General features: G+C 42.8%; 1 long non-coding RNA gene and 1 other non-coding gene across 2 annotated transcripts; both read right to left on the bottom strand.

The window, feature by feature from the left end:
• Positions 1-620: 620 nt before the first annotated feature.
• On the bottom strand, positions 621-7614 carry LOC131555367 (uncharacterized). The gene is made up of 6 exons (XR_009274536.1): positions 7586-7614; positions 5488-5537; positions 4945-5014; positions 4310-4389; positions 2973-3026; positions 621-2351 (listed from the first exon to the last, which is right to left on the bottom strand). It is a non-coding gene; the product is annotated as an uncharacterized LOC131555367 (long non-coding RNA).
• LOC131556395 (small nucleolar RNA SNORD50) lies at positions 2540-2611 on the bottom strand. Its single transcript, XR_009274631.1, has one exon. It is a non-coding gene; the product is annotated as a small nucleolar RNA SNORD50 (small nucleolar RNA).
• Positions 7615-11812: the final 4198 nt, after the last annotated feature.

The following is an 11812-nucleotide window of genomic DNA, read 5'->3' as shown; positions in this document are numbered from 1 at the left end:
GTGCCACCCACAACCCTGAACCTTTAGTCTTCTATTTCATTCCCAACATCACAAGATAAACTCACTTTCACGAAGTTTACTGCACATACATATAGCATTCTCTTTAAAGGTGAGCATTCTGTATTAACATCAGCTAAAGGATAAAGATACCTTTATTCTCAAAAACATGTGCCACTCTTCTGATCCTGTAATGGTTATATATGCCTTTGAATACCTATTGAATTCCCACCGAAGCACTTACCAAATATTGCTACTCTCTCAACTATCTCTCTGCTCTTTAACATCTTAACATCCAGAAGAGACATAGCTAGGACTGACAACTTCTAGACTTACCTGTCAAGCAGCTCTACCAGATGCTGTTAACAGCACCCACTTTCTGTTGATCTGCAGTGGGCAGATTTAGACTAATCTTACCTTCTGACTTCTTGAGTATGCAGTTGGTAGTTTCTGTCCTGGAGCCACTCAAGCACAACACGAAGCTTTGTGTGCTCAGTACATGCTGCACCAGTCAGCACAAGGCCACACTCCTTACATAGCTCTTGAGAAATACAAGCAGTCGAGGAACACTGTGGTTTGATCCACAGCTGACATGCAACAGCCATGACTTTAACATCCTCATCTTTATTCAAAAAGCATGTACAAAGCATGGCACACAAAAAACCACACCATCCTCAGGAACATTTGTTAACAGAAACAAGTATTATTGAAAACAACGAAGAGAAAGCTGTTTTCCAGTTTATTTCTGCAGATCTTGGTATTCAATAGTCTGATTTACCATTCCATGTTTGAAAGGAGCAGCCTTTAGCCAAAGTAGCTGGCGGTGCTTAACAAGCAAACCATTGGAGAAGCTCAGTGAGCCAATGCACTCCTGGAGGTCAGTCAGATACTTCGCATCCACCTCAGTAGCATGCTGGATACTTATTTTTAATTATGCTATTTTAATTTTTTCTGCTGTTATAAAGAATTCCTGACAATAAGGCTTGAAAGTGATGCTTAAAGGCCAACTTTACCTAATGTACATCATCACTTGTCTTTAAATTTACTTGTGATCCTTTTTGTGATTCAAATTATGATCCTTCATTCCTGTGAAAGGGACAGCTTGCTGAATACAGCAAATCTGCTGCTACTGTCATTACAGCACCAGCTCTTTATAAGAGACTGTTAAAAGCCAACTTAGGTTGGAGATGTAGCTGAGGGTGTGTATTTTATTTGCCATCTGTTAGAGATGGGGCAGGTATCCTTCTGTTAATTGGGCAGTTTTCTTTATCTCTTCCACAACCAATCCTCCCTCCAGGAAGACATTCTGTTAACGGGCCTTTAGGTCTCATTGCATGACTGATCCAATTGTGAGATGCTCCACCAGAGGGAGGAGCCAGGCATTTCTACCTGGATATAATATCAGATTTGGAATACCACAGTCAGCCTTCTCCCACTGGATTCCCAGAGGAAGACCATGCCCATCTACACCACCACTGGACCTTCAGAGGAAAACTACAGTCTTCTACACGATCACTGCTTCACCAGAATGACACTTGTCACTCCAGGAGCACTGCAGTCACCATTTCATCAGACTGCTACCAACACCCTGACCAACAGGGTTGTCAGGCTGTATTCTGACTCTGTCAGTGTTGGTCTGTATTACTGCATTTTTATTTTTGCTTTTATCTTTCCTAGTAAAGAACTGTTATTCCTACTCCTATATATTTGCCTGAATGCTGCTTAACTTTGATTTCAAGGGAGGCTCCTGCCTTCCTTAGCAGACACCTGTCTTTTCAAACCAAGACAAAACCCCAAGTTCCAATGTAACTCTCTTTTCCCACTACCAACCTCTTTCCCCTAGAGAGCAAGCAGTACTGTTGCCAGTGTATTCCTCAAAAGGCAGTTCCACTGTTGTGATCCTAGTTTTCTCCTGCTGAAAGGGCAGTCCATAAAACCCCAACTCCTCACTCCCTTGCCAGATACAGTGATGCAAGCTGTAGACATTGTCTTTCACTTTTGTCTTTACAGGGCCTGCCTGTGAGCTCGTCAGGAGTTATCACAGATCTCTAGTATCTGCAAGACTCTGTACCCATATGGTATTTTAAAAGGGTAAAAAAATCAAGGGGTTTTCCAAGTACTCCATCCCTAATATTACTGCTACACTTCCTACAGAAGACAGCTCAGTATTTTGGAAAGATGGTGTTTTGAATATGCAGAGACAGTATATACTGAACAAAATGAAAGCTGTTTTAGCACGCTTTTAAAAGCATGGCATCCCACTTCAAGTCACAATCTCTTCAGGTGTTACACTTCCTTCTGGTTAGATCATCCACATTTGTCAGGCAGTTCTGACAAAGCGCTCCAATTCATCACTGAAAAAGGAGAACAAGATCTAAGTAAAATGGTTCATCCAAGGTAGAAATTTCAATTTGCAAGTAAGCACACAACAGTTTGTATTAACATGTTGCTAATTCTGAAGAAACAAAAACAAACCGACAAAAAACCTAAACCCACAAAGACTAATACTTCCCAGAAAGTTCAAATAAAGTATTTTGGTCTCGTCTCAGATTCCGGATCCGTATATAAAGTTTTTCAACAGGAATTCAGGTTCGGGATAGGATCATCACAGATGAGACAAAATCAGTAAATGAACAAAAAATTTAATAGGAAATATTCCATAAGGTTTCTGATTGCTTAGCTTTTGTATTACAATCTCTAGCATTTTGTTGTATTTCGGTAATCATGTACATTTATTTAAAACTTTTCACGTAGGTTTGAAAGCCAAGGTTAGGTTAGCTAAGGTTAGGCACAGCTATCAGCTCACACTGTGCTTGGGGAACAAGTATTTTGTAAATGCCAGCTATGACTTACCATATCAATTGATCAATTATGTTTGTAACTATCACAATGCAAAAAGACCCAAACTGTAAACACAGTTACTTTAGACTTAGAACCAGAAAGATTCTCTTTTTAGAAGATTTTCAGTTACATACCTGAATAAGCCAAAAGCCCTTGTTCCTATTTGTTTTCTATAAAACAGGGTTTTCCTGTAAAAAAGACATTTAATAGTTCAGAGAAGTTTTCTTTCATTACTCAAAATACAACTTGGCATCTATTTAGCCTCAGACCAAACTGCATTATTCAACATGTTCTGCCTTAGTATCAGCACACAGCAAGTTCTGGGAACCTTCAATCAGAAGTGTAGTCATGTCACAGTAAGATTTGTTTTGCTTCTCTTGCCCAGCTATTGCTCAACCTGGGTATGAACTATGATAGGAAGGGGGAATTGCTGCTGCACAAGAAGTTTCACTCTTTGAACTTCACATATAGAAAATAACCTGTTGTTTAAAACAAAGTACTGGTAGCTAAGTATTTAAAGGTACCTTTCTTAAATAAGGAGTAGAATAAAGTTATAGGTGTGTAGCAACACAGGAAAATGAGATGTTCTTCCTCTCTACATTCTAACTTTTTAACTAAAACCAGTCTGTGGACCCAAACAACAGTGCAGTGAAGTGAATTTTACTGAAAAATGTTAAGTTCAGATACTTAGGAGGGAATGAATTTCTTGGAGAAACCACTGCTATTATTCTTAAAGCACAGTAAGCACTTGTGAGCATTCTTTGCCTCCTTCAAGTACATTATACCAGCCCTAGAAGTAATTTATCTCTGGAGCTGAAACAGCTTAATTTAGAATTCACTACAATTTACCATCAAATTCCACCTTTGTCTTTAATATGACTTTTCCTAAATGCTCACATCTGAGCCCTAAATTAACAGTCCCAAGAGGACTGAAGTGCAAACATCACCACTAGCTTTCAAACACCACCAACACTTCCTGACCACACCTGACTAGTGCTTGTTATTTACCCACTGTAAGGCAGAATACTTGAAGTCTGACACTTCCTCTTCTCTGCTCTTTAAAGATGCAAGCTTCTGCAACAGACTACTTATTTGTGTTAACACAGACCGGAGATGGGTTCAAATATTGCACCAACATTCTTGTTCACAGCCTGGTGCATGCTGGCACCTCACTTGTACACAGCAACAGCATTAAACCAACACCAACTTGGATGACTTACAATTGAAAAATTCTAAGTTTGGTTTGATCTCAGTAGCCAAACCCTTATGAAGTTGCTGATCAATGTACCAGGTTTGGCAGTTTCAGCATGATTCACCATTATCCACAAGTATCAGTGACAGGAACTCTAACACCACTCATACATTCATATATTGCACAAGATAACCTTCACCTCTTTCACTACCAATGTACTAAAAAGGGAATAAATTATAACCAACAAAAAACATCTGCTGTTTAATCAATAAATATTACCTCTGTTTTAGTTCCTGTTGCAAGGAAATCTTTCTTCAGGACATGTCACATTGTCAATACTAGAAATTGTTCATGCCACTCTAGAAATTTGAGTAAAATCTCAAATTACAACAAGTTCATGTATAATATAAGTCAGTAAGAACAACCAATTTCTACTTCTGTAACAACTGGTTAAAAGCATTTAAGTAAAATTTAAAGAATACAGATCCTGGAGTTTTTTTCTTTCTTTAAAAGTAGTGAGAATAACAGCTATACATTGAAAAAGTGAATAGACATTTTTATTAAAAAAGGGGAGCACTTGCTTATTTATATTAATAAGCCTCCAGGTGTCCTGTTTTCTTTGACTAAACACTATTTCATACTTATTTCCCAATAAAGTTCAAATTCACAATTAAAATATACATTGAGGTAAACTTTAAATTTAGTATGAACACTTCAGGACAGGCATTTACCAGCTCCTCTAACATAAATATCTATTCCCAAACCCCCAGCCCATGCAGTTCTAGACCATATCAAAGACACCCAAAATTACTGATACCTCAATTTTTAAGCTAATGACATACTAACTGAATCCTATGCATATTTTTCTAATCCATTTGTTAATAATTTATCACTGGTGATCATTTAGAACATACACAACTTTCAGGAAAATCCACTTGTGTGTACCCAGTATTCTTCTACTTGGGATGGTCCTTCCATGAGGTGCTAAAATTAAAATTAAGAAAAATTACATTTTAAACTAGCAAACGTCTCTTGCTGTGGTGTAGTATTATCTCTCATGTTATTATGTCAGAAACATAATCACCAAGCACTAAAAATTGACATTTTTATTAAAAAATTTAATACTCTTCTAGAATAGGTGAAATACCTGACAAGGTAAAATTCTGCAAGCAAAAGTCAAAATAAGAACTGACCGACAGACTGACTTTAACTCAAAGAGCACCACACCCAAAAATCATCAAATTACTTATTACTTTGATGGCAGTTATAAAAATGCAATGTAGTTTTTTCTTTCTGCCCTGCTCTGTAGCCATACAAAACTGTCAACTCTCTGGCACTTTCCATACTTTGACAGACATAAAATACAGAAACCAAGTTATGAAACACAAGTATTTATTGACTTGGTCTAAAACAAAAATGCATTTCTATAGCAACATTAAAAATTGCAGAGCTGTTACCTTAACGTACAATGTACTTGGCACCAATGAAAATCTCCTCTCCATCACACCTAAAAACAAACATGGACAGCCTTACAACTTGAAAACAGCAGTCATATTACCAGGCCAGTAAGTCACACAGATTATGAGGCAATAATCATCAACACCATCTCTAGAAGCAGCATGATAAGTACTAAATCACAATCTTGCAGGAGAAAAGCAGCAAGCTTTTCTTGACTGCTTGAAATGCAGTTTCAAGTTACACCCACGTGAAATCATATATGAAAAGCATTGTAGAAATAACTGCACATACCACTATTAAACCTCAGTCCAAAGACCTTTCAAGGAAAGGTTTGAATCACTTTGAAAAACTGATTTAAGTTGGTTGAGAGAACTGCTTAAACCATGTAGCAATTATCAAAATCCACCAACTCAAGCAGCTTAAAAAATTAATGACAATACATTATCACCTGATATCACCTGATCACTCTGTACTACACAGACTGAGTAAATGCATCAGGCCATGAAAGATAACCTATCACACATTTTGTTCCCTATCACAAAACAATTAAAGCTATAGAAAGCGTCAAGTTAAGCTTCCACTTCTGCATGCGATAAACTTTATGCTTACTGAGTGTAATAAACTCAATAATCAAGGGTTACTAATGGTTTAAGTTCCAAAAATTTACTGTTCAGTAATCTAAGGTGTGACTCAGACTGTCAGACAAGGTAATTAAACACACAATGAATTCACCTGACAACTTCCTATGTAAATCCACCTACATCCTAATCTCTGCTTGCAGGTAAGAGCCTGGAATTGTAGATATATTTAGTGGTATTTCCCGTTCTTTTTGAAGTACTATGGGTTCAATGACATCAGCATTTCAGAGGAGACAAAGGCATCTTAAGCACACAACAGGCTTCTGTCAGTACTTTGGGGTGGTAGCGGTTTACTTTTGTAACAAATCTCTTTATTATGCAATGTCATTGTCTTAAAAATATAAAGAAAATATAATTAGTTAGAACACAATCTCATGGTTTACATCAGCTATCACTTAAATGTTGTGGATCTTTGTCATGGACATATTTTCTAAAAAAACCTCTTTTAAGATTTTTCCCCTGAGAAGCTGAGAAGCCTCAGAAGAAAAAAAAAACCCAATAATTATCTCCTGCTGTGGAATGCAACAGGTGTATTTCTGATTGGCTTTATGTAGTTTTTAATTAAAGGTCAATCACAGTCTAGTTGTCTTGGACTCTCACGGGATTTTATTATCATTCTTTTCCTTTCTTTGTTAGTCTTCTGACAAAATCCTTTCTTCTATTCTTTCAGTACAGTTTTAGTATACAATTTTCTTTTGATATAATATATATGATAAAATAACAAATCAGCTTTCTAAAACATGGAGTCAAGATTCTCATTTCTTCCCTCGTCCTGGGACCCGTGCGAACATCACCGCAAGTCTTTTTTTCCTTGGGACGCTGTGTGGATTTCACAGTACTTTTTTAAGTCTGCTGTGGAGCAATGCCATGATGCCAGTGGCTGAGCCCTCCAAAAAGATGTACGGATAACACAAGCATGTGCACGGACCCTCTGCCACACGAACAAGGTGGTTCTGCCTTATCCTGCATTTTACGCACGAACCCAGAGGCCTGAAGGCTGCAGCAGCCGCGGCTGCGGGCACGGCGGGGCGGCACCGCCGCACGGCCCCGGCCGCCGCGGGTGGGGATCAAAATGGCGCGGGCCCGGCGGCGCCACGCGGGTCACCGCCGCCTACCGCTCCCAGCCTGCCCCGCGCCTCGGGACGCGGCTTCCGGCAGGGAGCCTCCCGCGGGGCATGCTGAGATATGTAGTCCTCTCCAAGTCCCCTCGCACCTCCATGGCTCTCAGCAGGGCACCGTCCACGGGCGGCTGCGGCCCCATAGCTGGATTATGGTCGCCTTCCCCCTGGCTCTAATCGCGCCTCCAAGGGTGAGAGCTTCACCTGCCGGCTCCAGCCTCAAGCAGTACGCGACCAGCACTGAGGGCGACCCTCCCGAACGTCCAAGCAAAAGGAAGAAATCATTCCCTCCCCCCCACCGGCCGGAGCAGCGGCAGACACCGCATCCCGCGCCGCCTTACCGTGTACCGCCATAACAGGAGCTCCGTCGGGAAAGAGGGGGTGGTCCGCGCGCTCGCCAGCTTTATATCTACGCTGAGGGGTGGGAACGAGGCTGGCCACGCCTCCTGCCGAGGGGGGAGACGGCGCGCGGAGCTGGCGCGGGAGCGCGCGGAGGGGCGGGCGCTGACGTGGTATCCGCGCGGGCCGCACGCTGAGGGGCCGGCGCGCGCTCCCGCCTCGCTGGGCGCGGCGGGGCCGCCATGGGAGGGGCCGAGCGGGCCCGGCCGTCGAGCAAGGTGCTGCTCGCTCGGTTTGCCTTACGGGTTTCCTGTGTAAAACGCTGAGCGGCTTTATGCGAGTTTCTAAAGGGAGGGCAGGAACCGACCTGCTGCAGCTCCACCTTAAAGAACGTGTTTCCCGAGGAATCACAGCGTCATTAAGGACATGAGATCATAGAATCCAACCTGTGTCCGAACACCACTTCGACAACCAGACCATGGCACTGAGTCTCCAGTCTCTCCTTAAACACCTCCAGGGATGGTTACTCCACCACCTGCCTGGGCAGCCCATTCCAATGTCTGATCACCCTTTCTGAGAAGAAATTCGTCCTAATGTCCAGCTTAAACCTCCCCTGGCACAGCTTATGACTGACTGTGTCCTCTTACCCTGCTGCTGATACCCTGGGAGAAGAGGCCAGCCCCCACTTTGCTACACTCTTCTACTGGGGAGTTGTGGAGAGTGAGGTCACTCACCTCCGAGTCTCCTTTTCTCCCGGCTAAACACCCCCAGCTCTCTCAATCACTCCCCACAGGACTTGTGCTCCAGACCCTTCACCAGCTTTGTTGCCCTTCTCTGGACTCTTGTCCTTCTTATAGTGAGGGGCCCAGCACTGGGCGCAGCACTCAAGGTGTGGCCTCACTGTTGCTGAGTACAAGGGGACAATCCCTGCCCTGGCCCTGCTGGCCACTCTATTGCTGCTCCAGGCCAGGTGCCATTGGCTTTCCTGCCCACCTGGGCACAGCTGGCTCCTGTTCAGCTACCAGCACCCCCCCAGGTCCTTTTCCACCAGGCGGCTTCCCAGCTGCCCTCAGAGTTAATACTTGTTTCTTACATCTACCTTCTTTTCCTGTTCCCTGGAGCACCCACCTGGTTAACCTTGTGAAGCTATGCCTTGATGCCTCAACTTTCCTTCGACCCTAATTAGATGTTTCTGAAACATTAACCACAGATGCACCCATTTCTACTTCTTGGAAGTAGCTTGTGATACTATATCCCTGTATAACATTACAAGTTGTAGGAGCTGAAAAATCTCCTCCTACCCACAGCTGGCAAAAAATTGAGCTTTCTGCAGTTTTTCACTCTACACATATAGTCTAAGGATATTGTTCCACAGTGAACCTAATAGTGGACTTTAGGAAGAACTTCTGTGCTGTGAAGGTGATGGGACACTGGAAGAGCTTGCCCAAAGAAGCTGTGGATGCCCCATCCCTGGAAGTGTTCCAAGGCCAGGTTGGATGGGGCTGCAAGCAACCTGGTCTAGTGGAAGGCTTGGCAGGGAGGATTTCTTTATTATTTCTGGGTTATCTTTAATGTTCCTTCCAGCCCAAACCATTTTATGATTCACTCTATTCCACCACAGTTTAGCCACTGGATGCACCTCATAAAGTGACCTAGTCTCCATCTGAATCTGCCTCCTGTACTGCTGTGGAAGAGTTAGTGAAAGAAAGTCTTAGTGAAAGTTGTCTGGGCTACAGTGGGGATAATAGGAACACTACAGCCTAGATGGTGTTTAAACTGATGGGATACCACATCCTAAATTCTCATCTATGGAGGGTCTCACTAGCTGCTTATAAATATGATTTTTTTGTCTGCCTGTTAATTCAAAGGTTTAGTATATCAATCAACTTAATTGAGGAAATAAGGGAAAAACAAGGAAGGATGAAAAAAAGCTGAAAAAAAATGTTTGGTGTTTTGAAAAGCTATTAACAGTATGACAGAAACCAGTATTCCACATATGGACTCTTTTTAGGAGGATTTAACTCTTGGAAACAGATAAGGGAAATCTAGAATAGTGAGTTGTAAGGTGTGAAAATACTTGGCAATTTTATTCCTAAAATTATTGAGACTTATACTACCAGGAAAACTAAATAGCTGACAAATTTTAAGCAAGTTTTGTTCTGCAGTCCATGGCAGCAGATGACACTCTTCTCTCTGCTTTTCTTTTTATACATCCCATTTTACCTGTTTGAAATCTTGAGTATGAGCTGCAGTTGGCCCCTTTTCTGCTGTACAGGCATGGGGAGAGAGGTCTGCAATGCTGCCTCTTTCTCTGAGTGCCTCCCACCACAGCTGCTGTTTCTGCAGGAGTGAGAGTGAGAAGCTGTAGGCATCGGGGAAGAGCTGCTAGTGCTTCAGGGAGTGCTCAGCAGCACAACTTGGGCACAGACAAGCACCAATTTATGCTGTTGTTGTCCTTCCATCTGACATATTCAAAACTGGTGTTTGCCACATGGCACAGAAAATGTTGAGCAACCCTTCCTTAGTAACATCAGGGTTAAAGACAAGCAAATCAGCCATTAATCACTACTCAATTAGCCCTAAAGAAAGAAGGCAGCTTCTTACCATTCCTTTACAGAATGCTAAATAATTCCATATTTCTACCAGTGCCTGTCAAGGGCTTTTACTGCATGTTAGTCTCAAAGACTAACAAAGACTGGAATTTCTTACTGGGGAAAAAACACAATTAAGCCCAGACTACATTGCAATAAGTATAAATGAGTACAATTTTAGTCTGCATTGATAAGAAGAAGCCTGTAAATACTGAGGTGACTGAGGGCTGTCCAGGGCTGCAGGTGCTTTGTGGTGTGAGCTTTGCAGGTGTGAGAGTCTGTCCGAATTTTCCCTCATCCGCCTCACGATTGTCATTGGGAGACCACTGAAGAGAAGATTGCCCCTGTCTAGAATCTCTGGCTCTGAAGGAGAAAGTCACATGCCAAAGGCCCTGAGACCTGAAAGCTCAGTGTTAAGTTATTGTTTTCACAGGTGTTGTTTGCTGTATGTTAAGAAGGGGGCACTTTTTGCCCTTTTTGCAACAATAGCTTTGGAAGCTGTCCCACCTCTCGGCCTGGCTGGACTTCTCCTGAGTTTCGGGTGGTCTCCCACAGAAGACCCTCCCCTGTTTTACAACCACCGTGACAAACAGACTGAGATGTAAGAAGCTTCTCCACTAAGGACTGAGACATGCAACTCCTAAAAGGCCCCTCTCCTCCTTCCAAGGACTGGGACTGAAATCCCCAGCCCGGGGGAGGTGTGTGGGGCAGGCAAGCTGACCAAAGCGAGATGTTTGCCTGCGGGTTGTGACCACTGGACCAGGAAAACAATGGCTCTCATTTACTACTGAGAACACAGGCTACCTGTTACATCTATTCCCTATTGTATACATTCCCCCCCCCCACAATTTTCAATAATAAAAACCTCTGAGTTAGCTAGAGATTTTGAGATCTCCCCAGCGTAACAGGCGGATCCTCGACTGAACTGGACCAAAGGACTTTGTCTCTACCTTGGTAGCTATATCCCCCTCTCTCTCTCCCTCTCTCTTTCTCTATCTTTTTCTCTCCCTTAATCCCCCTATCACATTTTTGCTGTGGTGATTTCAATAAAACTGCATTTGTTTTGATTATCACTGCAAACCCCCTTGTACCGTGTCGGTTCTTTTGCACCCTGAGATCACCCCTACGGAACACCACGAATCCCGTTTGTAAGGACGGATCGTGACAGCAAGGCTCCTGGTGTGGGGAGCCTCACACTGTGCAGTGCTACTGCACCCTGGCTTTGGAACTTGGCAGAGGAAACTCCTCATCTCTCTGTTAGATTGGAGGGTGCAGGTTTACTAGCAGAGCCTGAATGTGCTGCTTTGTAAACCTTTTATGCCCACAGAACTGTGTCTCATATTTCTCAGCATCACCCAAGGCTGCTTTACTGTCTGAAAAAAGTTAACCAAACCAAAGTAAAAATGTACACCACAAACATAGATTATTTTTCAAAGTAGGGTTCCTTCTTTTGCGTTTCTTCCCCCTCCTTCAGGCTTCCACATCTTTAACCTATATCCCAGCTGTCTGGATGGGGGTGCAAGCTGTAGAGCAAGAACTGATCCTCTATTGCCCTCTCTCTTCTCTCCAGGGAGATCCTAAGGCTGGTCTGAACCATAGGCCTGCTTGCCATAAAGTGTTAGTTTATAGATGAGTTGC

Source organism: Ammospiza caudacuta, chromosome 3 (genome assembly GCF_027887145.1).
Source record: "Ammospiza caudacuta isolate bAmmCau1 chromosome 3, bAmmCau1.pri, whole genome shotgun sequence".
Classification (NCBI taxonomy): domain Eukaryota; kingdom Metazoa; phylum Chordata; class Aves; order Passeriformes; family Passerellidae; genus Ammospiza; species Ammospiza caudacuta.
This window is presented reverse-complemented; position numbering and strand designations above follow the sequence as displayed.